Genomic DNA, 27,343 nt, shown 5'->3' with positions numbered 1-27,343 from the left:
CTGGTGAGCTGGCTCAAACAGCTGTCCTTGATGTAAGGCTCATAATGATGCCTCTCCACCTTCTTTTTCTTATGCCACTATTCCCCAATGTTTGGTATTCCTGTTGCCACTGATATGGTTTCCGGTGTCAATGTGAAAGTGACCCCAGCCAGGACAGATTGACCTCCCTGTAGATGAAGTGCAAAAAGACGGGCCAACTCATGATGGACTCTGACATTTGCCACCCTTTGACAAAATTCATAACATGCCAAGTGCTGGAAACAAGACATGGCAAGAGGGCATGCCTGCAGCTCAGTGAGGGTGCTTGGGTCATCTCTAAGATGTCTGCCACTCCGGTGATGTCTCTTATGGGCCCTTTCTCCTGAAGATGTGTCACTGTGGGTCCCCTCCTCATACTCTGATGAAACTTCTGATGCCATTACTGTTGTTTGTACCCTGAGTTTTATGCTGCCCTCTGAATCCAATGGAACTGGTAGATGCTCTGAAAATCTGTCACCAAGGGGACAATAAAACAGGGAGTATTAGGAGAGGAATGATGAAATGGGAATAGGGGCTAAAGGGAGAGATTTATCAGGGATTTGGGAGTGTTTTGGGTATAGTATTGATGGGGTAGGGTTTGAATTTATTTTGGTAGGGTTTGGGTTTTTTGAGTCATAGGAGGAGGGGGGAAAAGGAATATGGTTTTAGTGGTGTTAGGGTAATGATAAGGGGAAAATAATACAGGGAAAATAGTGATAGGGGTAGGGTAGGAGAATACCTTGGCAGCACTGTCACTGTAGCGAAACCCTAGGACCATGTTTTCTTTATGTCTTCTTTTGTTGGCTTTATCAAAACTTTTGCATTTGATTCATACTCCTAAACCATCCTACTCTTTCCAAGTTTAATGTAAGAGTATATGTAGGTTGCCTATATTTTCAAATTTGATGAGCATCCAAAGTTTTTAGGCAAATTTATTGCTTTTTGGGCTTCATATCTCTGTGCGCTGCACACACTTCCCAGTGCGCCGTGCGCTCTGAGTGCGCCGTGCCAGTGGAAATTTTACATTGTGGCTGGGTTCCCAGTTCGCCGCGCCTCCTCGTGTGTGCACCGCGCGCTGCCAAAGTTGCCCTGACTTGCTAGGAAGACTAGGGGGAGGGTTTTAGTGGTGGATTTAGGGTCGTTTTCTTAGGAAAAATGGTTAAGGGGAGATGAGAAAGATGAGGGGTGAGGGGCCAAATGGAGTGAAGTGAAACCTTGGTGGCATCGTCACAATCTTGCAACCCCATCTATCATTTTTCTTGATGATTTTTTCATGGTCGACCTTGTGCTTTTGGGGTACCATTTAAACGTCTTATGCACACCAAATCATTGACAAATTTGAGAGAGAAGAGGTGTCAACAGGGCCTACCTCTTGATTTGCTAGCCTTCACCGAGATTTGAAATGATTTGCAATGTTTTTATGCCCCTGGCTGTGTGCATCGCGCGCCAAGCCCAGTGCATCATGCGCTGGGTGTGCGTCATGCCCTTGCAAATTTCCCACTGCGGGCTGGCTGTGTGTGCGTCGCGCTCTTTGAGAACCAGCTCTCACTCACTCAAACTCTCCAAACTTCGCTCTCTTACCTTTGAAATGTCTATCCCACGCTTGCAATAGCACAATGGCTTTGATTTAGGCCAAAACAAGTATATATAGGCTTGGGAGAGATGGGTTTGATTTTTTCTTCCTTGAAAACCCACTTTCTAATGTTGAGTTTTGCACTTTTTCATTGACCTTCAAACACACTTATTTTCACTTTCCCTTTGACATTTTGGCTCAAATGATGAAATTTTTGGCACCTCTTTGCAGGGACTGTACGACAAAGAATTGGGCCATGTAAATCATAACTGCATCTGAAAAGTCAACTGGTGATTTTTTGAAAAATTTTTGTCATAATTGAGCTTGTTTGACTTTTCTTCAAAACAGAGTTTTGAAGAAGAGTCAAAGTCTTTTCAGGTGATGATGAATCTTTCTGAACCATAGCTGTGTAAGAACTCCCTCTGGCCTGCATGGCTTGTTCTGGACATGTTTTCAAAGACCAAATTGATGAATTCCTGGACCCAAACATAAAAGATGACTTTGCACTGTAAAGGACGAGACCTTGACTGTCATGAGTTTCGGTGATTATGGACCAAGACCTGAGCCAGAAGGGGCCAAACATGAGGGAAAATGACTAGCATGACTTTCTCCGTCAGATCATGGCATGTCCCTAGTGAAATGCAGCTGAGTGGATGGAGCAGGACACCTAAGATTGAAATGCACAAAGAGTTTTGATCTCTGACGGAGGGTTGATCAGACCGACTCTAACATTGGCTCCAATGGGGGATGGTAGCTCCTTGGAGGTGCCAAGAACCACAAATCTCTGGAGGAGCTAGGCAGTGCCTTTTGTCCATTGGGCTATGGAGTCATTATTTCGATAAACAACACAGGACTCTGACTTATTTATGAAACTGAAATGACCAAGAAATTGGCTCTACTTGACATTGCAATAACTTAAAAACTAACTTTACAGACTGAAACCAAACTGAAATAAAAATAGTATTTACAATGACAGTGGAAGCAGCGTTAATAGATCAACAGTGATATCGCTTGAGCAGCTAACCACTGATCAGCCCTCCAGGACCATCTTCCCCGTTCATTTCCTTCAGGAGAAAGGCATTCTAACCCCTATATGTTGCAATTTTGAAAGGACCTTTCCATAGATTTTCAAACTTTATGTGCTTGCCTTTCTCTTCATTCCTTGCATCCCACTTCAGCACCACATCGTCCAACTGAATTTATCTGCTTTTGCTTTTCTTTCATAGATTTTCTTTATCTTCTCCTACAACTTGGATGTGTTTTTGAAAACTTCTTCTCTTGTTTGCTGCAAGTGGATCATTTGATTCAACCTTCTTTGCATGGGATCTTCTTCACTGCCAGCCTCCTGAAGAAGTCTGACCACCGGGGCAGTAAGAGAGGCGGGGAATACTATGTCAACTCCATAAACAAGCTCAAACGGTGACATACCAATAGAATTTTTCTGACTGATTCGATCTGCCCAAAGCGCATGGACCAACCTCCTGTTCCAGCTCTTCTTATTTATTTCCAGCAGCTTCTTGATGATGTTGACCAAAGATTTATTCGAAGATTCTGCCAATCCATTGCCTTGCGGATGATAGGCAGTTGAATGACCCAAAATTATGTGATATTTATGACAAAATTATACCGTCTTTTTCGATTTTAAAGCTGCTGCATTATCAATGATTAATTTGTTTGGACAACCAAAGTGAGACAAGATGTTATTTTCGAGAAATGAAATGATTATCGTTTTCGTCGCTTGTTTGGTAGGGGCTGCCTCAATCCAATTTGCGAAATAGTCTATCGCTGTAAGGATCCATCTATGCTGTCCAGAAGAGGCGGGATGAATTTTCCCAATGAAATCCAACCCCCATTGCTGGAAGGGAGCGCTCACTTCAATAGGCTTAAGTGGAAAAGGCTGTAATTTATGTTTTCCTTCGAAAATCTAACATTTATGACAGTGCTTGACCATCTTATGCACATCAGCAAACAAAGTAGCCCAGTAGTACCCTACTCTCAAAATTTTGTTCACTGTTGATTTCCAAAAAAGATGACCACCACACTCTCCTCCATGGAAATCCTCCATGAATTTCTTTGCCTCCTCTTCCACCAAAAAATTTAACAAAATGCCAATGGGATCTTTCCAATACAGTGCAGAATTCAAAATACAAAACTTGGCAGCCTTCAATTTGAGTGTTCTCGCTTTGTTTCTAGTCATGTTGGGCAGTGGCGATAGATTTTTCAGCGCATATATTATATCTGAATACCATGGGGACAAAGCAAACATTTCAGATACCTGAATTGACGTTCCTTCCTCATTCTCATCGGACATGGCAGCGATCAGATTTATGTCCAAGGCATGCAAGTTTGATTCAGCCATTAGCTTCGCCAACCCCTGCCCTTTGACCAACTTTGTAGGCTTTATCTCCACATCATATTCCAGCAAGGCTGCGATCCATTTGCCTCTTCTCCCTTCCGGATCGGTTTGCACTAAAACATCCTTTACAGCAGTATTAGGAACATAGGCCAGAATGTGAGAATGTAGGATATATACCCGGAAATGCTTCAATGCCTTCACCAATGCCAGGGATTGCTTCTCAATGATGTTGTACTTTAAAGTTGCATCCCTTATATCCCTGCTGAAGAATGCAATGGGTCTTTCATGATCATCTCTCTTCTACAATAATACCGCTGCCATAGTGTGCTCAGAAGCAAATGAAAACAATATGAAATCCTGAGTGTAGTCCGGGCTGACTAGAACTGGAGCTGAAGAAAGGGCCAATTTGACCAAGTTGAAAGATTTTACCGCCTCATCCGTCCATTTCACCTGACTGTCCTTCTTAAGCATGTTGGTCATTTCCCTTAAGTGTTCTGCAAGATTAGGCACAAAACGACGCAGAAAATTCATCTTACCATTGAATGATTGTATTTCCTTTTTGTTCCTAGGTAGATCGATTTGTTGAATTGCTTACACACGTGTTGGGTCTATACGAATGCCATCCTTTGAAATGATGTGCCCAAGTAATTTTCCTTCCTCCATGGCGAACAAGCTCTTCTTAGGATTCAGCGATAGACAATATTTCCTGCACTTTTGAAAGGCAATTTTTAGGTGATGCATGTGCTCTTCATTAGATTTGGAAAATATTGTAAAATCATCCAAGTACACCACCAAAAACACATCTTTCTCATTTGAAAAATCCAAGTCCATTGCCCGCTGAAATGTGGCACCTGTATTCTTTAAACCGAATGGCATTCTGGCACAGTGAAAGGTTCCCCATGGAGTGGTGAATGTTGTCTTGTCTCTATCATCTTCATGGACAGAAATTTGGTTATATCTGGAATAGCCATCAAGTAGTGACATATGAGATGCCCCCACTACTCGCTGAAGTATATGGTCCATCTTGGGCAGTGGATAGTTGTCCTTCAGTGAGACCTTGTTCAGATTTATGAAATCAATGCATAGGCGGATCTCACCAGTCTTCTTGGGTACAGGAACTAAGTTAGATATCCAATCTGAAAATCTGATGGGCACAATGATACCTGACTTATACAACCTATTCACCTCCTCTTCGATTGATGGTAGCAACTTTGGATTTATCCTTCTCATCTTTTGTCTAAATGGCTTTTGATTGGGCTTGATAGGTATTGTGTGCTGAATAATATTTGTATCATAGGTCTTTAAATCAGAATAATCCCAAGCAAATACATCTGCAAATGAAGCCATCAAACTGATGTATTTGTCCTTGATCTTTAGTAGTAATGCTTTGGACAATTTTACCAACTTTGGATTGGAAGCTGTACCGATGTTGACCTCTTCTACACCTTTCTCCATTGGCTGCAATGTTGGCTTGCGGGCTACATCATCCTGATCAAAAAGTTCCTCTAGAGGTATCAAGCCTTTAGGAATGATGTTATTCTTCAGTCGTAATACGTCCATTTGATTGATATGCACTTCATCTGTACCATTCCCTTTGCCCTCATCGTTTTCTACATCAATTAAGGTTTCTTTGAACTTGCCTTTGTTGAGAAGAAAATCCTTAATCTCCTCATCATCTTGAAACACTTTCCAATGTCGTTGATTGTCTGGAATGGTTGGACGATGCTTGACATGGATTTCAAGTTTATTGTTGAAGTTCATGGGGATCTTCAAGTTGCTCGCTACCTTGGAAAGAGCATAAGAAATACTATTTTGTATATGTGGCACACACGTCAAGGTGTATTCTGAAAATAATTTCAAGATATCTTATTCTGCATTACGATAGGCCTGCATCCTAGGATGTTTTGCTTGATACTCACCTCTGACATGTTTTATTACCAACTCGGAGTCGCCATATACTGAAATCCTCTTTGCATTCAACTTTCTAAGAATCTTCAGGCCAACAATCAGAGCTTCATACTCAGCTTCATTATTTGAACACTCAAAGGCCAACTTGTAAGAGCAAACTCTCATGCTGCTAGGCACTTTGTTTGGGGTGGAGAAAGGACTGCGTACCCAAATTCCAATACCATCGCCATCATTCCCTACTGCTCCATCGAAATCCATGGTCCACAAGCCTTCTTCCTCCTCTTGTAGGTGCTGGAAATCTGTTTGCCTTGCTTTGTCTGCTTGTTGTCCATTATTTTTAGTCGATTGCCCAACATTTTCCTGCTTTTCTTGTCTTTCTTTCTTCAAAATTTCTTTGAAATTTTTTGTTAATTCCGGAATGTCATCTGCTTCTACTATCTGACTATCTATCTCATTTAAACTATCTGAAAGCAAAACAAAAGACTCTAAATCTGTATGGACATAGTTAATAGGATGATTTATTGGTTTCTCCTTGCTTGTGATCATATATTTCATTTTTTGTTCCCGATATAACTTCCTCATTTGTCCAAACATCGAGATTGTTGCATAGGAGAAATCCAGGTGCAGTGTCCCTTTCAATTTCTCTACCCAAGACCTGGAAAGAACAATGCCATACCCTGGAGGAATATCTGCTACCACCACATCCATCAATACATTTTTCATAGGAAGCTGATCCAAACTCACAACTAAGTCTTTGATGAGTCCTATACACCTTAGTCTGCTAGAATCGAATGAATATAGATCATGATATTGTCGGGTGATGTCCAGACCAAGCTTATCCATGATAGCCTTGGGCATGAGATTGTGAGAAGCTTCGGAGTCAAACATGGCATTGTGCAACACAAAATCATGCAATCGTAAACTGATATAGAAGGGTGGCACATCGCTATCGGGAGACTCACCATTCGTTGCTGATCCAATAATCATTTCAGGCTGATCATCTTCTACATTTACCATGTCGGACATTGGGTCCAAATTCAACATTTTAGAAATCTGTCCTCTATAACTGTTGTTCTTCATTATTTCAGTCAAGGGGATGGATATTTTTAACTTAGAAATCTCATTCTCTAGGCCAAAGGTGGGAGTTTTTTCTACCTCTTTGACTGGGATCTCTTTCCTTTCCTTTTCCTTTGATGTGGCTGGTTTCTGTGATTGTTCTGCTGATTTTGATTTGCTGCTCTCCGGAACAACTACCTCCTTTCCCTTTCTTTGTGTCGCTGATGGATCATTCTTTGTTGTTTCACCCTCCTTCTTTTTCTGAATTGGTTTGGCCAACACATCTCTGTTTCTAAGAGAATATCGTTGCTTTTGAGCACATAGAGCATTCATATACCCCCTTTGATATTCTTCTGATTCTTCTTCCAACATGGTGTCGCTAGCTAGAATAAAATCAATGTCTTGGTGTGCAGCTGAATTCACTGCACATTCTTCCTCTTCGGTAATGTAAGTAGGCAGCTCATCTGGAGTAAAGAGGTGGTTTTCTTCGCCTATTACATTCCCATCCTCATCTGACTTCGGTCCATGTACAAAATTCTGCTGCAAAGGTGTTTGTACCGGCTGTTGTGCTGTCTGCTCTTGAGTTCACTGATCTCTTTGTCTTATTCTATATTGTGGCTGCTGTTGGCCACGAAAGTTAGGATTCCTAACTTGTGGCTCTGGCTTGTCAAGTTTTACCCTTTCAAGCATCTGCTCTACCTTTTTGAGAAGCTGATCCATTGAAGAAGATTCTTCTTTCACAGTGGTTTTCTTCTCTGCTTTCGCTCTAGCTCTTTTGGACAACAGATTTGCCTCAACGCTGACCGCAATTTTTTGCATGTCTTCCATTGTGGCTGGTTCTCTCTCTCTTAATTGGTATGCCATGTCAGCATCAAAACCATCTGGAAACTTCATCATCGCTAGTCCCACAGGTGGCTTTAGATGGTCTGGAATTTCGTTGTAGACTGCATTAAATCTAACACAATAATCTTGGACCGACTCACCGGCATTCCGTTTGATTTGTTCATATTCGGCCAGAATTTGAAGGGGATTCTTTTTCACTTCCCACCGGTTCAAAAATTGTCTTTGTAGTTCAGCCAAGGTAGTGATACTTGCAGCCGTCAAGCCTCTGAACCATTTCCTCACATCACCTGCAAATGTTTGTACAAATAGCCTCATTGCCACGTTCTCTGCATCAATCTCATGAAGTTCATAGAAGTCTGCCATTTTGTCTACATGTTGCTGAGCAGTAATGTTGTTAGGAGTGCCATCAAAAAATGGGATTTTACTTTGATAATCATTTGGCATGTCATCTAGGACTTGGGGCAGAACAAGGGGTGTGAAACGGGCAGCCATCATTCTCGGTGGATTTGGCCTTGGAGGTGTTGGAGGAGTGTGTACAGTTTGCAAGGGGCTTGCAATTGGAGTTTGGGGTTGTGTTGCAATGTAATTATCATTTAATCTATTAGCTCTTTCTGTTTCAAGGCCTACAAGAAACTGTGGATTGGGGATGGTATAATCAATAGCCCTTTCGGATTTAGACTCAAACAGTGATATTTCAAATCGTTTGTCAAACTCAAGCTCTTCAAGATACTCAAAAATGTCGGGACATGAATGGGATTTGAACACGGGAGTTATGCTGCTTTCTTGACGAAGGAGTCTTGATATCAAATTTGGATTTTCGTAAATATGAGGAGGATCCAGGTCTGGATTGGCTCTGGTATATCTCCTCGAAGCCAGCGTGCTATTGAGAAAAATCACAGGACACGACCAACTTACTCAGCCTTTCCAATCCTAAGCTCATCATCTGGAAGCCTAGAATTATTATGAAACAAGGGGATTTGATTTCAACTATTCCCCCAGCGTAGTCGCCACTATGTTAGCACCTAAATCTGCCTTAGGCTGAGGGAAGGAAAAAATTAGGGTAACCACAAACCATGCTCAATTTGGTAGCTAGCCCTACCAGAGCAGGAGAGGGCTCTCTTCGAGTCACGCTCAGTGAATAGATAATCGAAAACGATCTGAGATGACTTAGAATGAAATATTTACCTTAGGCTAGTAAGTGAATAGAGATTCGGGAAACAATTTTCATGAATGACCGAGCTTCTGGGATGGTATGGGACCAATGGTCAGCAAAGAACAGAGAATTTAATACAAAGGCACAGATTATTCCGTGAGGCAAGGTAGGTGGAAAATGTAACAATTTAGTTTGAGGTGATGTGGCATGAATAGATTGTTGAAGAAAGTGAAAAGGGCATAGTTACATGAATCCTTTTCAATAGAAGAAAAACACTGAACATGAAATTTTCCCACAGGAAGAGCAATAAAATTGAATTCTACCTAATCTCACTCAGAAAATTTCATTGGAAATGAACATGAATTGAATTATGAAACATAACGGAATACATATGAAAACATAAGAGACACATTTTCTACACTCACAACCACAAGAATCTCATGAAACAGAGCCGCTGCCTTTCATTAATTCTCTGTCAAAAATACACAGTGAAGAAATAGAGTTTCTTTCCCACAATCTCCTAGAAGTTACAAGCCAACCAACCCTTTGCAAATAACTTGCATACAATATATAGAATGTGTGAGGAAGAGATAAAACGCCCAAGGGTTGCGAAGTTACTCGAATCATTACAAAATGGAGATGGAGAGCCAACCATCAGCTACAGGTGCAGCGCTGCAAACATGACATTTGGCTTGGGTGACCGTTTTCCTTCCTTCAACAATTGGATAGAAGCCAATCTGGAGAAAAAAATATTTAAATTCCACCTTTGGTTCCAAAAAACCAGAGTGTAGATGAGCGGGCCCACTTGGAGAAGTCGCGAACCGAAATTTCACGAAACGGAAGCAAATTGGCAATTTTTTCCTCTGTGCGCCACGCCTTTTTTTCTGTGCGTCGCGCTACTTTGGAACCTGTTTTGGGGCACTTGCATGTGTCCAAAATGTGCCCAAGTGGGCTTGTTGAAAGTCATGTCCTGTCTACTTTCTAACCCCACTAGAATTTCCAAATTTTGTGCTCATTTGCCCCTCCAAATATTCATTCTCCCAAGACTGCTTTCTGTGTGTCAAAAAAGTGGCAGAGAGGCCATTTTTGGGTGTTTTTTGACCTTTAGGAGACCCAGATCTTGTCAAAAATTCTTGCTCAGACACCACTAGTCGTGATTTTCCATGTTGAATCCAAAAATGCAAACCATTCCTCGATTGGAGCCCTAGAATTTTAGCGTCGTGCTAGTGGCGTGGCGCACAGGGAGGAATTTCCTGTTTTTTGTCCAAAAAATCACCATGTGACCAAAATTTGCCCAAATTTCTTGAAATTTGGGCTGGAGGTTCCCAATGGGGTGCCATGCTGTTCTAAGGAAGCCTCAACCAAGATTTGAAGCCGATATTGCTCCTTTTCCTCCTTTGCCTCTTTTGTTGCTTTGCTCAATTTTGCCTTTAGGCTCATGATTCTTGCTTTGGAGCTCATGTTTCGGGCCATGTAGTGGTGAGTCATGTGCCTCAGCATGTCTTTGTCCCTGTTAGCCTTATCCAACCACTGCTCCAAGTGAATGTTCACTTTCTCTAACACATACTCCCGGTCCTCATCTCTTTGCTCCATAGGTCTGCCTTGTGCTAACACTCGCTTTTCTGCTGCAAATAAGGGTCTACAGCCTTTCTGATAGGTAATATATACTGGCACAGTGGCAGTCTCATGTCGCTCATACTGATGAGATGGGCCCCCCACCTCATGCTCTGCCTCTGAAACTACCTGTGGAGCGCTGAAGAAGTCACGGGAGATGAAGTCCTCCCAAGCAATACCCTGCAATCCCAACTGATGGTCCACCAAAATCCGGATAAGAGCAAAGTGATAAACGTTGTTGAGCTATTGTCGAGGGGTCTTGTGTTGCATGAAGTTCCTCATCCTCTCTATGTTCCCACAGATGAAAAATGGGAGGCTCATCATCCGCACCCTGGTGAAGTGCATGAGCAACCTGATGTGATAGGCATAAAGGCGAGAAAACCTCCCCTCGCAACTGAAATACTTCATGATCAATCTCATGAGTGGGGCATACTCATCCCTCAAAAATTTGAATGGAAAAACTCTGGTGAGCTGGCTCAAACAGCTATCCTTGATGTAAGGCTCATAATGATGCCTCTCCACCTTCTTTTTCTTATGCCATTATTCCCCAATGTTTGGTATTCCTGTTGCCACTGATATGGTTTCTGGTGTCAATGTGAAAGTGACCCCAGCCAGGACAAATTGACCTCCCTATAGATGAAGTGCAAAAAGACGAGGCAACTCATGATGGACTCTGACATTTGCCACCCTTTGACAAAATTCATAACATGCCAAGTGCTGGAAACAACACATGGCAAGAGGGCATGCCTGCAGCTCAGTGAGGGTGCTTGGCTCATCTCTAAGATGTCTTCCACTCTGGTGATGTCTCCTATGGGCCCTTCCTCCTAAAGATGTGTCACTGTGGGTCCCCTCCTCATACTCTGATGAAACCTCTGATGCCATTACTGTTGTTTGTACCCTGAGTTTTATGCTGCCCTCTGAATCCAATGGAACTGGTAGAGGCTCTGAAAATCTGTCACCAAGGGGACAATAAAACAGGGAGTATTAGGATAGGAATGATGAAATGGGAATAGGGGCTAAAGGGAGAGATTTATCAGGGATTTGGGAGTGTTTTGGGTATAGTATTGATGGGGTAGGGTTTGAATTTATTTTGGTAGGGTTTGGGTTTTTTGAGTCATAGGAGGAGGGGGAAAAAGGAATATGGTTCTAGTGGTGTTAGGGTAATGATAAGGGGAAAATAATACAAGGAAAATAGTGATAGGGGTAGGGTAGGAGAATACCTTGGCAGCATTTTCACTGTAGCGAAACCCTAGGACCATGTTTTCTTTATGTCTTCTTTTGTTGGCTTTATCAAAACTTTTTCATTTGATTCATACTCATAAACCATCCTACTCTTTCCAAGTTTAATGCATGAGTATATGTAGGTTGGTATCTTTTCAAATTTGATGAGCAACCAAAGTTTTTAGGCAAATTTATTGTTTTTTGGGCTTCATATCTCTGTGTGTCGCGCACACTTCCCAGTGCGCCGTGCCAGTGGCAATTTTACACTGTGGCCGGGCTCCCAGTGCGCCACGCCTCCTCGTGTGTGCACCGCGTGCTGCCAAAGTTTCCCTGACTTGCTAGGAAGACTAGGGGGAGGGTTTTAGTGGTGGATTTAGGGTGGTTTTCTTAGGAAAAATGTTGAAGGGGAGATGAGAAAGATGAGGGGTGAGGGGCCAAATGGAGTGAAGTGAAACCTTGGTGGCATCGTCACAATCTTGCAACCCCATCTATCATTTTTCTTGATGATTTTTTCATGGTCGACCTTGTGCTTTTGGGGTACCATTTAAACATCTTATGCACACCAAATCATTGAAAAATTTGAGAGAGAAGAGGTGTCAATAGGGCCTACCTCTTGATTTGCTAGCCTTCACCGAGATTTGAAATGATTTGCAATGTTTTTATGCCCCTGGCTATGTGCGTCGCGCGCCAAGCCCAGTGCGCCGCGCGCTGGGTGTGCGTTGCACCCTTGCAAATTTCCCACTGTGGGCTGGCTGTGTGTGCGCCGTGCCCTCTGTGTGCGCCGCGCTCCTTGGTGTATGCGCCGCGCTCCTTGAGAACCAGCTCTCACTCACTCAAACTCTCCAAATTTCGCTCTCTTACCTTTGCAATGTCTCTCCCACGCTTGCAATAGCACAATGGATTTGATTTTGTAAATAAGAGGTTTGTAAAAGGAGGAAAATGGCCACCCAAGACAAAGTTCTGTGTTTCTTCATCTCAATCTAGGCAGCCCTCTACAAGAGCAGATTGTGCTCCACTGCTAGAACATAACTCTCAGAACCCGAATGATATGGATCAAGTCTATCAAGTAGGAAACTATTTGACTACTTGGTGTTCACATGCAGAGAGTGTTCTAGATGATCTAGGACAACAAGAAGATCTGATCAATGAAAACTTAAAGTTGCTATATGATGAGCAACAGGCAGAAAAAAGAGAAAGGGAGGAGAGGAGAAAAAGAAAACAGAAAAAGAAGGCCAAGCAAATTCCTAAATTTCATGTAGATATGTCTGCACCCAATTTTTGGGATTTAGAAGAAGAAGAAGAACCAGATAGAAGAGAAACAACTGCTTCTAGTGCAGGAGAAGGGACTTCCAGAGACACTGGGAAATTAACCAGTGAGACAAAATCAACAAAATCATTTAAAGTTGATAAACCTTTCGAGTCCAAAAAGGAAGTCATGACATTAGAGCAAGCTACATCTAGATTCCCATCCTTCATCCTACCGTCTATAAAAAATCAGAACAAAGCTCATGTTCTGAAAGAAGTCAGCAAATATCCTAGAATCGAAGAAGACCTGTTTGCAGCAAATACTAGTGGCTATGTATTAGATCTTGATAATTCCTCTAATCCAGGAGAATCTATCAGAATCTGGATAGGAGCCTTATACCAGATGCAGGTCACTACAAAATTAGATAAAATATCTATTATGATTCTAGCTGAAAAAATAATGACTGTAATTGTTTATGACTGGTGGATGGGACCATCAGATGAAGAGAGAAGAGCAGTCATGGAAGCTGGACTGTCCACACTGGAAGTATTATTTAAAACACAATTTGTGCTAGAACCAATAGATGATAGAAAGAAGACCATAACAGATCTTAGCCGCATGGAACTAAAAGATCTAAAATATTTAGATCAGTTTAGTAAAGATTATATGGCTAAGGCTTTTAAAGCTAGTCTCACCAATGACCTTGCTCAAAAAAATTATTTTCTGTCCAAACTACCAGGCTATTTGGGAGATCTTGTAATGAAAGATCTAGAAATGCAATTCAAAAGTCTAGATCAGATTTATTGGGTCGATCTTTTGTTTAGAGTTTCAGAAAAGGTTAAATATTTATGTTGGCAGAAGAAAGCGCATGACATCACTCCAAGCTCAGATGTCTGCAGAGCAATGCTACCATGGATGCCTTTCAAAAGAAAGAAAACAAAAAGGTATGGTAGATTCAAGCCCAAAAGAATATCAAACCCAAAGAAGCCTTTCAAAAGATTTAAGTTTTTGAAGAAAAGAACACAGCCACGAAACAACAATTGTTGTTTCATCTGCAAAAAGGAAGGACACTTTGCAAGAAAGTGCCCACAGAAGTCATCTAGCAAACTTAAAGCATGTGTAGGTATTCAAGAATTCCAAGACGATTGGTCAGTCATAGAGTCAGATGATGAAATTTCAGATGTATATATTCTTACTGAAGTTTCAGATGTTGAAGAAGATAATGTACAGAAAATGAATATATGCCCATCTTGTACAGATAGTGATTTTTCTAGTGAACAACATTATAGTGATGAAGAAAGTTATTCAGACACTGAATTAACAAGTGAAACAGAAGATGATTCAGATGACGACACTGAAAGTGCAATATCAGTCACAACAGACAAAGGTAAGTGCTCAGTATCACCTTTGCCTCATTTGAATTCGTTCTGTCCATATGAAAAAAGAACAACAACTTCAACCAGTTTGCCACAACCAGAGGTTAGCCAAAAAGAACAGAATACATTGTTGAAAAAGATTGTCAAAACTGATAGTCTTATTTATATTCCAGTTCAAGTACAAGTAAAAAATGAATGGATCTTAGTAGATGCATTTGTTGATATTGGAGGCTCTAACAATTTGGCAAGACCATCTTTGTTCAAACCTCTGTGGAAACCTTTAAAAAACATACTGGTTTCAGAAACCATTGGAGGATCTGTAAGCCTCACACATTACGTCGACAATGTTTCTTTAAAAGTTGGGGGGAGTATTATAAAGATTTCAACAATTCAGCATTACGATCCCTCAGCAAGCTTAATGTTGGGAATGCCGTTTATAAACTTTGTGCTACCTGTTACAATCAGCCAGGATAAGCTGATTATTAATCTGAAAAAGAAAGCAATCTCTGTACCTAGATTGTCTCTTGCAAATTCAGAAGCTAGGTATGAGAATAGTAAAAAAAGAGCAGAAACTAGAAGGCCATCAAAAGATTCAGATGATTGGCAAGAAGTTCTGCAAATTTATGAGGCCAGAGCAGAAAACAAGTCAAAACAACTGGCATGTATTAATCCCAACTGGTCGACAGAACAACAAGATATCCATCAAAGACTTCTAAAGAGTTGCTCGGACAACCCACAACAATTTTGGGAAACCGAGAGTCCGATGCAAGAGATTGTCACCTTACATGACAATGGAGTAAAAGGTAAGCTGATTCCATGTACACCAGCTGATGAGCAAGAAATAAGGAATCAGATAGAAGAACTACTAAAAATGCAGTTAATTGAACCAAGTGAATCTCATTATGCTTGTTCTGCATTTCTAGTAAGAAATCATTCTGAGATTGTAAGAGGAAAGCTGAGGATGGTTATAAATTATAAACCTCTTAATGCCTTAACTCAGAATTTTAATTATCCATTGCCAAGGCCAGAAAAAATTATGCAAAAGATCCAACATAGTAAGGTTTTCAGCAAGTTTGACATGAAGTCAGGATATTATCAAATCCAGATCCAACCAGAAGACCAGCACAAAACCGCATTCATCTGTCTGGCAGGGTTTTTTTAATGGAAAGTTGTTCCTTTTGGTCTGAAAAATGCCCCGACATTCTTCCAAAGAAGAATGGATTATATTTTTGCAAAATATGATTTTATAGTCACATATATAAATGATATATTAATTCATAGCCCAGATGTACATACTCATTTAGAACATTTAGAGATTTTTCTTAAGGAGGTTAAACAGCACGGGATTGTTCTGTCAGAAAGAAAAATGTCTTTGTTTCAGGATAGTATTGATTTCTTGGGGATTAATGTTGCTAATGGTGCTATTCAGATGCAACCCCATGTGCTAACCAAATTAACACAATTTCCTGATGAATTGAAGGACACAAAGACAATTCAGAGATTTTTGGGAGTGCTAAATTATCTTCACAAATATATTCCAAATTTGTCAGAGAAAACAACCCCTATCAGAAGACACATCAATCAAGGATGGTCTCAGGAAGCAACTAAAGCAGTAAAAAGGCTAAAAGAAGAATGTCAGCATCTACTAAAACTTCAGCCCCCAGGTGATGGTTTACTCATTTTACAGACTGATGCTTCATTAAACTTTTGGGCAGCTGTACTTTTGGAACAGAGAAAAAACAGTGAAGGTGAAACTGAAGAATGACTGTGTGGATATGCTTCTGGAGAATTCACACCAAGCCAGAAAAACTACTTCATAGCTGAAAAAGAGACTATTGACACCTAATCCTCTGCGATTGGGTGAATTTTTGTAAATAGTTAAATTAGGAATGTGAACAGTCATCAAGAGATGAACTAAGCAGTCACATCCTTTGTATATAACAATAGCTACCTAATGAAATAAATTGAATCAGTTTTCTGCCAAACTGGAGTTACTCCTGGCCTGACATGGTATCAGAGCCAGCTCCCTGTTTAGTCTTTATGTCTTTGTAACTCCTGATCTGCTCCATTGCTCTCTCTATAATTCTGTCTGCCACACCTGCACTGCCCTGACATATTCTATTTATGATTCCTGCGCCCTCTTCAGTTGAATACGCTCAGACTCCATAAACGTTTCATATTCTCTGACCACTGACCATCCGTTTGAATGCATTGAGTGCTTGCCTGACATGGTATCATCTGTTTGAATGCGTTGAGTCCTGGCCTGACATGGAGACTCAATCTTTGAGTGCCGACCTGACAACTATGACTGTGCATAAACGTTTCTGCCATGGACGCGGGCTTTGCCACAAAGTTGCAGTCTACGAGCCCTTTCTAGATTCCAATCTCTGCGTAGTCTATTCGTCTCTCTCATTCTACTGTTTGATATGATTATGAGGCTTTGAAGTCTATCGCATAAAAATCTTGAGAAACAAACTGCTGTCTCTCCGAGTTGTGTTGGAAATTGGCGCCGTTGAGTCTCAAATCAATTCGGAGCATAACTATCAAAGATTGTTAAACGCGAGAGGAAACCTCACATTACCCCGTTCTGTCAGCAGAACAACACGATTGAATGATGAGTAGGGTACTGTAGAGTTCCGCCTTTTTCTTGCATTTTATTGCTGCCGTTGATCGAACCCCTGAATAAGAGAATAATCTGATTTCTTTCCCCTTCCGATTTTTTGTGGTTGCTTCCTCTGCCATTATCGATACTGCAACATTCTATTGAATGCTCATTCTGATTTATGATACCTTAAGCTCATATGTTTTAAACGTTGTCTATTTGAACGTTGTTCCATATGTTTTAAACGTTGTCCGATATGTTTTTAAATGTTGTTCCATTGTTAAACAATATGTATACATTACTGTGTGCATCTCTTAAGAGTGACTTCTATGAGCAGTCCTAGACGCATGTTTAGTACACACTTGTAGCTAATCGTTTAAAGCCGTAAAGCAGTGGAAAGATTCGGTCTCCATATTTCAAACGCTGCCATATGTTTTAGCGCTGGAAGGAAGTCTTGTTGTGTGGACTCTAATTCTCTTTGTCAGGCACTTTGGAAGAGCACCAGGTGTTCCGCACAGCCACACTAAACCATATGTTCGATCATAGGGTAGGAAATTTGAGATGGCTCGTGGTAAACAATCGTGGCTTCAAGGTCTATAGAATCAAAGGGATTTATGGTGAATTTTTAGTCTTTTCAATGAACTTTAAAATATAGATGTTTAATGCTTTGTTTAAAAACATTCTCAGATTACATGAGATGTCTGCCATCAGAGCTTGAAATTGTAATGTCGTTGCTGCTCCAACTTTTAGAGCTCGCGGTTGATGCTGTTGCTGCTCCAACTTTGTAGAGCTTGTGGTGAATGATTGATTATTAACTGTGATATAAATTAAACAACCACAACCATTTCACACAGAAATTTTTTGGTACATTTTTATTGTATATTGGCAGAAGTATTCTTTTATCAGCATAAGTATTTTTTTACAAAATGCATTCAATCATCTCCATGGTAGGAATAGTTCTCACTGGCAAGGAGAACTATCCTGGTCCCGAATGATAAAACACACCCTCATCTTCAATGAGATGTGGAAAGGAGTGTGTGTCGGAGAAGGAGACAAAGACCCAGTACAGCCTACCTCAGACAAAGAGCTTGTCATTTGGGAAAACAAGAACATCAAAGCTTATGCATTAATCACAGCATCTGTAAATGAAGAGGCGAGTCGCCATATTTCATCATATTCAACTGCCTTTGAAGCCTTACAAAAGCTGAAAGAACTCTATGACTCTCATTCTGCACTTGAAGTTGTTCAGCTCATGATTAAACTCTTCACTCTTGAACTGAAAAATAATGATCCTCTTGCTCTTGCTTCTGAAGTAAAGTCTATAATGCATGATATCAATTCCACTAAGGTTGAGGTGGATATCCCTCTTATTTCTTTTCTCAAGGAACTTTATCCTACTTACTCCAATTATCTTGAGTCTTTGCAAGCAAATGGAAATCTAAAAGATATAACCTTTGACTCTCTTGTGAAAAAGTTTGCTGAAAGAGAGAAAGCTTTTGGAAAGAAGACAGCCCCTGAATCTTCTGAAGAAACTGTGTGCCTTGCTCATAAAGAAAAGCATCCTGCTCAAGATTCTACAACAGGAAGAGGTGGACGAAGAGGAAGAGGAAGATATTTCAGAGGCAAGGGGGGCAGACATTCTCAAGGAGAAAAGGCAGATCTGCATTGCATTCGCTGCAAAAAAAATGGATCACATGATTCTTCTACATGCAAGCTACCATGGGACAAAATTGAGCAGAAAAGAAACCAGCAGAAAGGTAAAACTGATGATACAAACAAAGGTAAAGCACCTGAATCCGCTCACTATATTGAGGCACAATGTAACATTGGAGTAAATGAAGATTTGTTTAATGCTTCACTTGCTTCTTGGAAAGATGATTGGTTGCTTGATTCAGGAGCAACCTGTCACATGACTCATAGAAAAGATTTTTTTGAAAATTTCACTGACAATGTTGATGGAGTAGTATACTTTGCAGATCAATCAAAAATCAAGCCATCAGGGCTTGGCATAATCAGGCTTAAACTACCTGGTCTTCCAGACTTTCTTCTAGATCATGTTCTATATCTCCAATAGCCCAAAATAAACTTGTTGTACTTGGTCCACATCCGCCAGCAAGGTCAGTCCATTCATTTGTTTGATGACAAGCTTGAGGTAGTAAAAGCATCTGACCACTCACTTGTCATGAGAGGAATAGAAGAAGAAAGGCTTCTCAAACTGCAAGGAACCTCTGCTCATGCACAACATTTCTCATATATTTCTCATCATGAAGAAGGTACACCTCCATCAAGTTTATTATGGCATGCTAGATTTGGACATTTAAACTATGACAGTATCTTCTTATTGAAGAAAAATGGTGTTGTTGGTTTGCCTACAATTCCTAGAAAACTTAAGCAATGTGATGCTTGCATTCTAGGAAAGCATAGCAAACAGTCTTTCCATGATTCACATTCAAGAGCACATAGGAATCTTGAACTTATTCATTCAGATTTATGTGGTCCAATGCCTATTCCTTCCGCAAATGGAAATAAATATATCATGACATTTATTGATGACTACACCAGAATGTGTTGGGTTTATTTATTGAAGAACAAATCTGATGCTTTCCAAACATTCAAGAATTTTCATAAATGGATTGAAAATGATGCACAATCTCATATTGGGTCTATTCGCACTGATAATGGAAAAGAATATACATCAAATGAATTTGAAAACTATCTTCGCCAACATGGGATCAAACATCAAACAACTGTGCCTTATAATCCCCAACAGAATGGTGTAGCTGAAAGAATGAATAGAACAATATTGAATATGGTACGATCCATGTTTTTCTTTAAAAATGTAAAGATAATGTTTTGGGATGATGTTGTTCTATGTGCTACATATATAAAGAATAGATGTCCATCTAATGCTATAAGAAACAAGACTCCTTATGAATTGTGGTATGGACATGTTCCTTCGGTAAAACATCTGAGGGTCTTTGGTTCCACCTGTTATGCTTTGATACCAAAGGTACATAGAAACAAACTTGGTGCTAGAAGTCGTAAGTGTATCTTCCTGGGGTATTCAAACACCTCCAAAGCATACCACCTCTATGATGAAGTAAATAAAAATTTTGTTGTATCTAGAGATGTAATTTTTCTTGAATCATCCAAATCTGACAATGTTATTGAGCGGCAACTTGATCGCTTGGATAGATTCGCAAAAACGAAATCATTTCAAGAATTTGATATTCAGATTCCACATCTTGAAGGGGGGATTCCTATTCTAGATCAACATGTGGAATCTTCTTCTGAAGAACACTCTCCCCCGAATGAAACTCCAACAACAGATGATGCTTTAAGTGATGTAATTGATAGAATTAGGAGACTCAATCTTGATTCAGTCCCAACTCAATCAACAGAAAAGCCTGTACCATCTCAGAAAGGTCCCCCAAAGTGGCTGACAAAGACACTTGAAAGTGTTCATCCTGATGAAATTGGAAAAACAGGAACCAGAAATTCAAACTGGCAAAATGGAGGTGACGTAGATGACTCTAATTCACCTATTGATATGGATGTTTCTTATGATTTTGAATTGAACTTGTCTATAGATTTTGAACCAACTTCCTTTAAAGAAGTTGCTTCTCATGATGAATGGAAAGAAGTGATGCAAAAGGAGTATGATGCCCTCATAAAGAACGACACTTGGAAGCTGGTTGATCCTCCATTTGGAACCAAACGAATTGGCTGCAAGTGGGTCTACAAGAACAAGTACAAAGCTGATGGCTCACTTGACAAGCAAAAATCTAGGCTTGTGGCAAAAGGTTTTGCATAGAAAGAAGGGGTCGATTATGAGGAGACTTTTGCTCCCATAGCAAAATGGGCCACCATCCGGACACTCTTTGCACTAGCAGCTCAGAATGGTTGGAAAGTCCATCAAATGTATGTAAAAACTGCTTTCTTGAATGGAGATCTAAAAGAGAATGTTTTTATGTCCCATCTTGAAGGATTTGCTGTGAAAGGACATGAAGATAAAGTATGCAAACTTGTGAAGTCCTTGTATGGCCTCAAACAAGCACGACGAGCCTGGTATGAAAAACTAACTGAGCATCTTCTGAAACTCAACTTCAATCATTTTGATCTTGATGATGCAACTTTATTTTTCAAGAAAGTTGGCAAAACAATTGTATATATTGTGGTATATGTAGATGATCTTTTAATGACAGGGAACAATGAAAGCTACATTGCATCCATAAAGAAGGAATTGGGGAAAAGTTTTGAAATGACTGATTTGGGCTATGTTCATTACTATCTTGGCATTGAAGTAACCCAACATCCAAAATCCATATTTCTTTCTCAAAAGAAATACATTGGAGATTTGTTAAACAGATTTAGCATGACAGAGTGCAATCCTCTTTCTACTCCAATGGAACAAAACTTAAAGCTCACATCTATTGAAGGAAAGGAATTTGAGGATGCAACAAAGTATAGACAGCTTGTAGGAAGTCTCAACTACCTTACTACTATTAGACCAGACATTTCATTTGTTGTTGGAACCCTCTCCGGTTTATGCAAAAACATTGTGAGGGACATTGGTCTGCTGCAAAAAGAGTTCTAAAGTACTTGAAGGGAACTCAAGACTTTGGAATCAAGTACACATAGGTGGATGACTTCAGTTTGATTGGATACTATGATTCACACTTCGATGGAGACAATGGAACTGGGGTATCTACTTCAGGATATGCTATGAGTCTTGGATCAGGAGCTATCTCCTGGAGATCACGCAAACAATCAGTTCCAGTAGATTCCACAATAGAAGAAGAATACTTGGCAGAAGCTGAAGCAACAAAAGAAATTGTGTGGCTCAGGAAAATTCTTGACGATTTGCAGGTAAAACAAGTACAATCAACTCCACTCATGATTGAAAACACCTCTATAATAAAGTTGGCCAAGAACCCAAAGTTCCATGATCGTACAAAGCACATCAATACTAAATATCATCTGATCCGACATCATGTTGAGGCTAAAACAATCCATCTCCGTCATTATTCCACAAATGAGCAAATTACAGACATCTTCACCAAAGCGCTTGGAAGAGAAAAGCTTGAAAGATTCAGAACGATGCTTGGACTCACCAACATCCCTTCAGATTAAGGGGGGGAATGTTGACACCTAATCGTCTGTGATTGGGTGTTTGTGTAAATAGTTAAATTAATAATGTGAATAGTCATCAGGAGATGAACTGAGCAGTCACATCCTTTATATATAACAATAGCTACCTAATGAAATAAATTGAATCAGTTTTCTGCCAAACTAGAGTTACTCCTGGCCTGACAGAGACTTTGGCTATATTTAATGGAATTCAGCGTTTTGAGGTATATCTCACCCCACTCAAATTTTTAATTAGAACAGACTCCAGAAATTTCAAATATTTTTTGTCTGCAAAGATTTCAAGGCAAATTGCAAAAGGCAGGATTTTAGCCTGGCAAATCTGGTTTCAGCAGTTTGATTTTCAGGTTGAATGGATACCAGGCAATTCTAATTTCTTGACAGACTCCTTGACTAGATACATGAATAAGATGTTTATAACTTGTAAATATTCAGTTTTTGAAATTCCCAGCAAAACTGCTAAATATGATAATTTTTCCACTTTTGTAGATAGATTTCAAATTCTTGAAAACCATACAGGAACAGTTGTGGAAGAAATTAAAAAATTGGTGGGATTGAGATTAAGAAGGAACATGTGGATAAAAAAGTGCCAAGCTTGGCAATCAAAAAATTTGGGCATCTCCCTAGGCCTAGATGAAAATTTGGTAAAAGTTTTCTCTTTACCAAACATGAAAGTAAAACTCTTCTTTAAGAGTCTATGTGATCTATGGTCTAGTGTGTTTACTAAAAAAATGATCTGGACACTTAGAGTTCTAAACTATTATCAGATCATTGGAAGTGTTGATTTTGCATTCAGCATCTATACAGGGGCAAGGATCTTAGATCTCGAAGAAATCCCCATAAAAGAAGAATTAATAAAGTTTCTAGTCTCTTTAAAGATTTCAGATATTTTTGAAGAACTTGAAGCATCCTTCTTTGATCAAAATAAGAGGACAAAGCATATTTATCGATCAACAGAGCATATTTATATAAGACATCCAGATAATAAGATGAAACATTGGAGCATTCGAACTTACTTTTGATTAAAATCGAAGCTTTCTAAACAACAGGCCTGAGACAAGTAATCTTCCTCAACCGACCATGCACGAGCACACGACCTCTCTCCACGGGTCTTCAAAACTCTAGCGCCTTACAGCTCAAGGTTCTTTTGGATAACAAAACTGTCCTCAGACAGGCGGCCCAGTAGGCTTCAATATTACTAAAAGCAAACAGAATACAACAAGCTTATTACAACAGAAAGTCTCAGAGTTTTCTCAGGCAATGCTCTCTCGCAATCGATGCCTTGAAATTCTGCAAACCCTTTCTTTTATAGAGCTATACAGAATCTAATCCTATCTAAGCAATGACGTAAAAGTGGAAATTATTGAGGGTCCTGTCGGTATTTCTTTCACCGACGGTGTCTACTCAATCTTTTCCAGTACAAAGATTTTTGCTACAACATGTGACCATTTTGTCACATTGCTAGCAAAGATTCTACCAGGGTCCCATCAGACTCCTGTTCTCCCACATGTCTTCTTCTAATGATCCTGGAGATGGTTCATACTCATTAACTATCCTTTTGAGGTGGCTACCCATCAAGTGATTGTATTCTTCGTCGATTCCTTCTTCGGGATCCTGAGCATCTGTTAGTTCATCTTTTTCTTTCGGTGGAATTATTGTCCTGCTAGATGCCTTTGATGATGATTCTCCCTTTTCAAGATTCATTTTTATTTTATGGAGACCCAGCTGTTGAGGTGTATGCATCAATTCTTGATTTTCCCACTTATTCAAAAAAGGTGGTGCGCTTATTTCAATGTCAAGGAAAGAATCTTTAAAAGCGTTCCGGGTTGCAGGTGATCTCTATACTGCCAGCTCAATGCCATGTAACAGTTCCCATTTGAATATTTGGAACATGTTGGTGGAACTTTCAATTGCATGTTGAATCCATGATCTACAGTTTTCATTTAAAAAATCTCCATGCTGCCAATCGAGTTCAAAAATCATGGATGTGCATATTTTCTTGGAAATCATTAGGTTTATTATATGGATAACATTATTATTCCAGTTTGGAGAAAGAACTGAAATAGTGACTAATGCCTTCTGATTAATTGCAAACTTTAAAACCTTAGGTTGTCCTTGTAAACCATCCATTTTGTTGAGAATTTGGAGCTTTTCATCTAACCTTAGATTCCCAAATTCATGGAACCATTTGGCATGCTGCTTGATTAATTCCTGATTGTTACCAGTTTTCAATTCGCCTATCTGTTCATGGCTGAATACTTGAGCAAATGGATTTGGTTCTATGCTTTATCTCAGCCTTAGGCTATGAAAATCCCAAGGAAACGCAGATGTTCTCAAGTATTGTAATGATATTTGAATACATTGAGATACTTTGGTAACCTGTATCTTTCTACACATTCCTCCTCTAGTCTCCCAATCTGAAAATTTTTCAAAGATCTCATAATGTGGGAACGTATCAGTAACATGATAATTTTCAATAATTCTTTGTAAGAAAGATGCCTCAAGTTATTCAAAAATATATGGAATCTTTAAAGAGACTAGGAACTTTATTAATTATTCTTTTATGGGGATTTCTTCGAGATCCAAGATCCTTGCACCTGTATAGATACTAAATGCAAAATGAACACTTCCAATGATCTGATAATAGTTTAGACCTCTAAGTGTCCAGATCATTTTTTCAGTAAACGCACTAGACCATAGATCACATAGACTCTTAAAGAAGAGTTTTAATTTCATGTTTGGTAAAGAGAAAACTTTTACCAAATTTTCATCTAGGCCTAGGGAGATGCCCAAATTTTTTGATTGCCAAGCTTGGCACTTTTTAATCCACATGTTCCTTCTTAATCTCAATCCCACAAGTTTTTTAATTTCTTCCACAACTGTTCTTGCATGATTTTCAAGGATTCAAAATCTATCTACAAAAGTGGCAAAATTATCATCTTTAGGAGTTTTGCCAGGAATTTCAAAAACTGAATATTTACAAGTTATAAACATCTTATTCATGTCTCTAGTCAAGGAGTCTATCAAGAAATTAGAATTTCCTGGTATCCACTCAACCTGAAAATCAAACTGCTAAAACCAGATTTGCCAGGCTAAAATCATGCCTTTTGCAATTTGTCTTGAAATCTTTGCAGACAAAAAATATTTGAAATTTCTGGAGTCTGTTCTAACTAAAAATTTGACTGGGGTGAGATATACCTCAAAACACTGAATTCCATTAAATATAGCCAAAGTCTCTTTTTCAGCTATGAAGTAGTTTTTCTGACTTGGTGTGAATTCTCCAGAAGCATATCCACACAGTCGTTCTTCAATTTCACCTTCACTGTTTTTTCTCTGTTCCAAAATTACAGCTGCCCAAAAGTTTAATGAAGCATCGGTCTGTAAAATGAGTAAACCATCACCTGGGGGCTGAAGTTTCGGCAGATGCTGACATTCTTCTTTTAGCCTTTTTACTGCTTCAGTTGCTTCCTAAGACCATCCTTGATTGATGTGTCTTCTGATAGGGGCTGTTTTCTCTGACAAATTTGGAATATATTTGTGAAGATAATTTAGCACTCCCAAAAATCTCTGAATTGTCTTTGTGTCCTTCAATTCGTTAGGAAATTGTGTTAATTTGGTTAGCACATGGGGTTGCATCTAAATAGCACCATTACCAACGTTAATCCCCAAGAAATCAATACTATCCTGAAACCAAGACATTTTTCTTTCTGACAGAACAATCCCGTGCTGTTTAACCTCCTTAAGAAAAATCTCTAAATGTTCTAAATGAGTATGTACATCTGGGCTATGAATTAATATATCATCTATATATGTGACTATAAAATCATATTTTGCAAAAATATAATCCATTCTTCTTTGGAAGAATGCCGGGGCATTTTTCAAACCAAACGGAACAACTTTCCATTGAAAAAACCCTGCCGGACAGATGAATGCGGTTTTGTGCTGGTCTTCTGGCTGGATCTGGATTTGATAATATCCTGACTTCATGTCAAACTTGCTGAACACCTTACTATGATGAATCTTTTGCATAATTGTTTCTGGCCTTGGCAATGGATAATTGAAATTCTGAGTTATGGCATTAAGAGGTTTATAATTTATAACCATCCTCGGCTTTCCTCTTACAATCTCAGAATGATTTCTTACTAGAAATGCAGAACAAGCATAATGAGATTCACTTGGTTCAATTAACTGCATTTTTAGTAGTTCTTCTATTTGATTCCTTATTTCTTGCTCATCAGCTGGTGTACATGGAATCAGCTTACCTTTTACTGCATTGTCATGTAAGGTGACAATCTCTTGCATCGGACTCTCGGTTTCCCAAAATTATTGTGGGTTGTCCGAGCAACTCTTTAGAAGTCTTTGATGGATATCCTGCTGTTCTGTCGACCAATTGGGATTAATACATGCTAGTTGTTTTGACTTGTTTTCTGCTCTGGCCTCATAAATTTGCAGAACTTCTTGCCAATCATCTGAATCTTTTGATGGCCTTCTAGTTTCTGCTCTTTTTTGACTATTCTCATACCTAGCTTCTGAATTTGATAAACAAAATCAACAAAATCATTTAAAGTTGATAAACCTTTCGAGTCCAAAAAGGAAGTCATGACATTAGAGCAAGATACATCTAGATTCCCATCCTTCATCCTACCGTGTATAAAAAATCAGAACAAAGCTCATGTTCTGAAAGAAGTCAGCAAATATCCTAGAATCGAAGAAGACCTGTTTGCAGCAAACACTAGTGGCTATGTATTAGATCTTGATAATTCCTCTAATCCAGGAGAATCTATCATAATCTAGATAGGAGCCTTATACCAGATGTAGGTCACTACAAAATTAGATAACATATCTATTATGATTCTAGCTGAAAAAAGAATGACTGGAATTGTTTATGACTGGTGGATGGGACCATCAGATGAAGAGAGAAGAGCAGTCATGGAAGCTGGACTGTCCACACTGGAAGTATTATTGAAAACACAATTTGTGCCAGAACCAGTAGATGAGAGAAAGAAGATCATAACAGATCTTAGCCACATGGAACTAAAAGATCTAAAATATTTAGATCAGTTTAGTAAAGATTATATGGCTAAGGTTTTTAAAGCTAGTCTCACCAATGACCTTGCTCAAAAAATTTCTTTTCTGTCCAAACTACCAGGAAATTTGGGAGATCTTGTAATGAAAGATCTAGAAATGCAATTCAAAAGTCTAGATCAGATTTATTGGGTTGATCTTCTG

Source organism: Pinus tabuliformis, chromosome 2_2, assembly GCF_031772625.1.
Source record: "Pinus tabuliformis cultivar Carrire ecotype Pingquan chromosome 2_2, CPIR1, whole genome shotgun sequence".
NCBI lineage: Eukaryota > Viridiplantae > Streptophyta > Pinopsida > Pinales > Pinaceae > Pinus > Pinus tabuliformis.
This window is presented reverse-complemented; position numbering follows the sequence as displayed.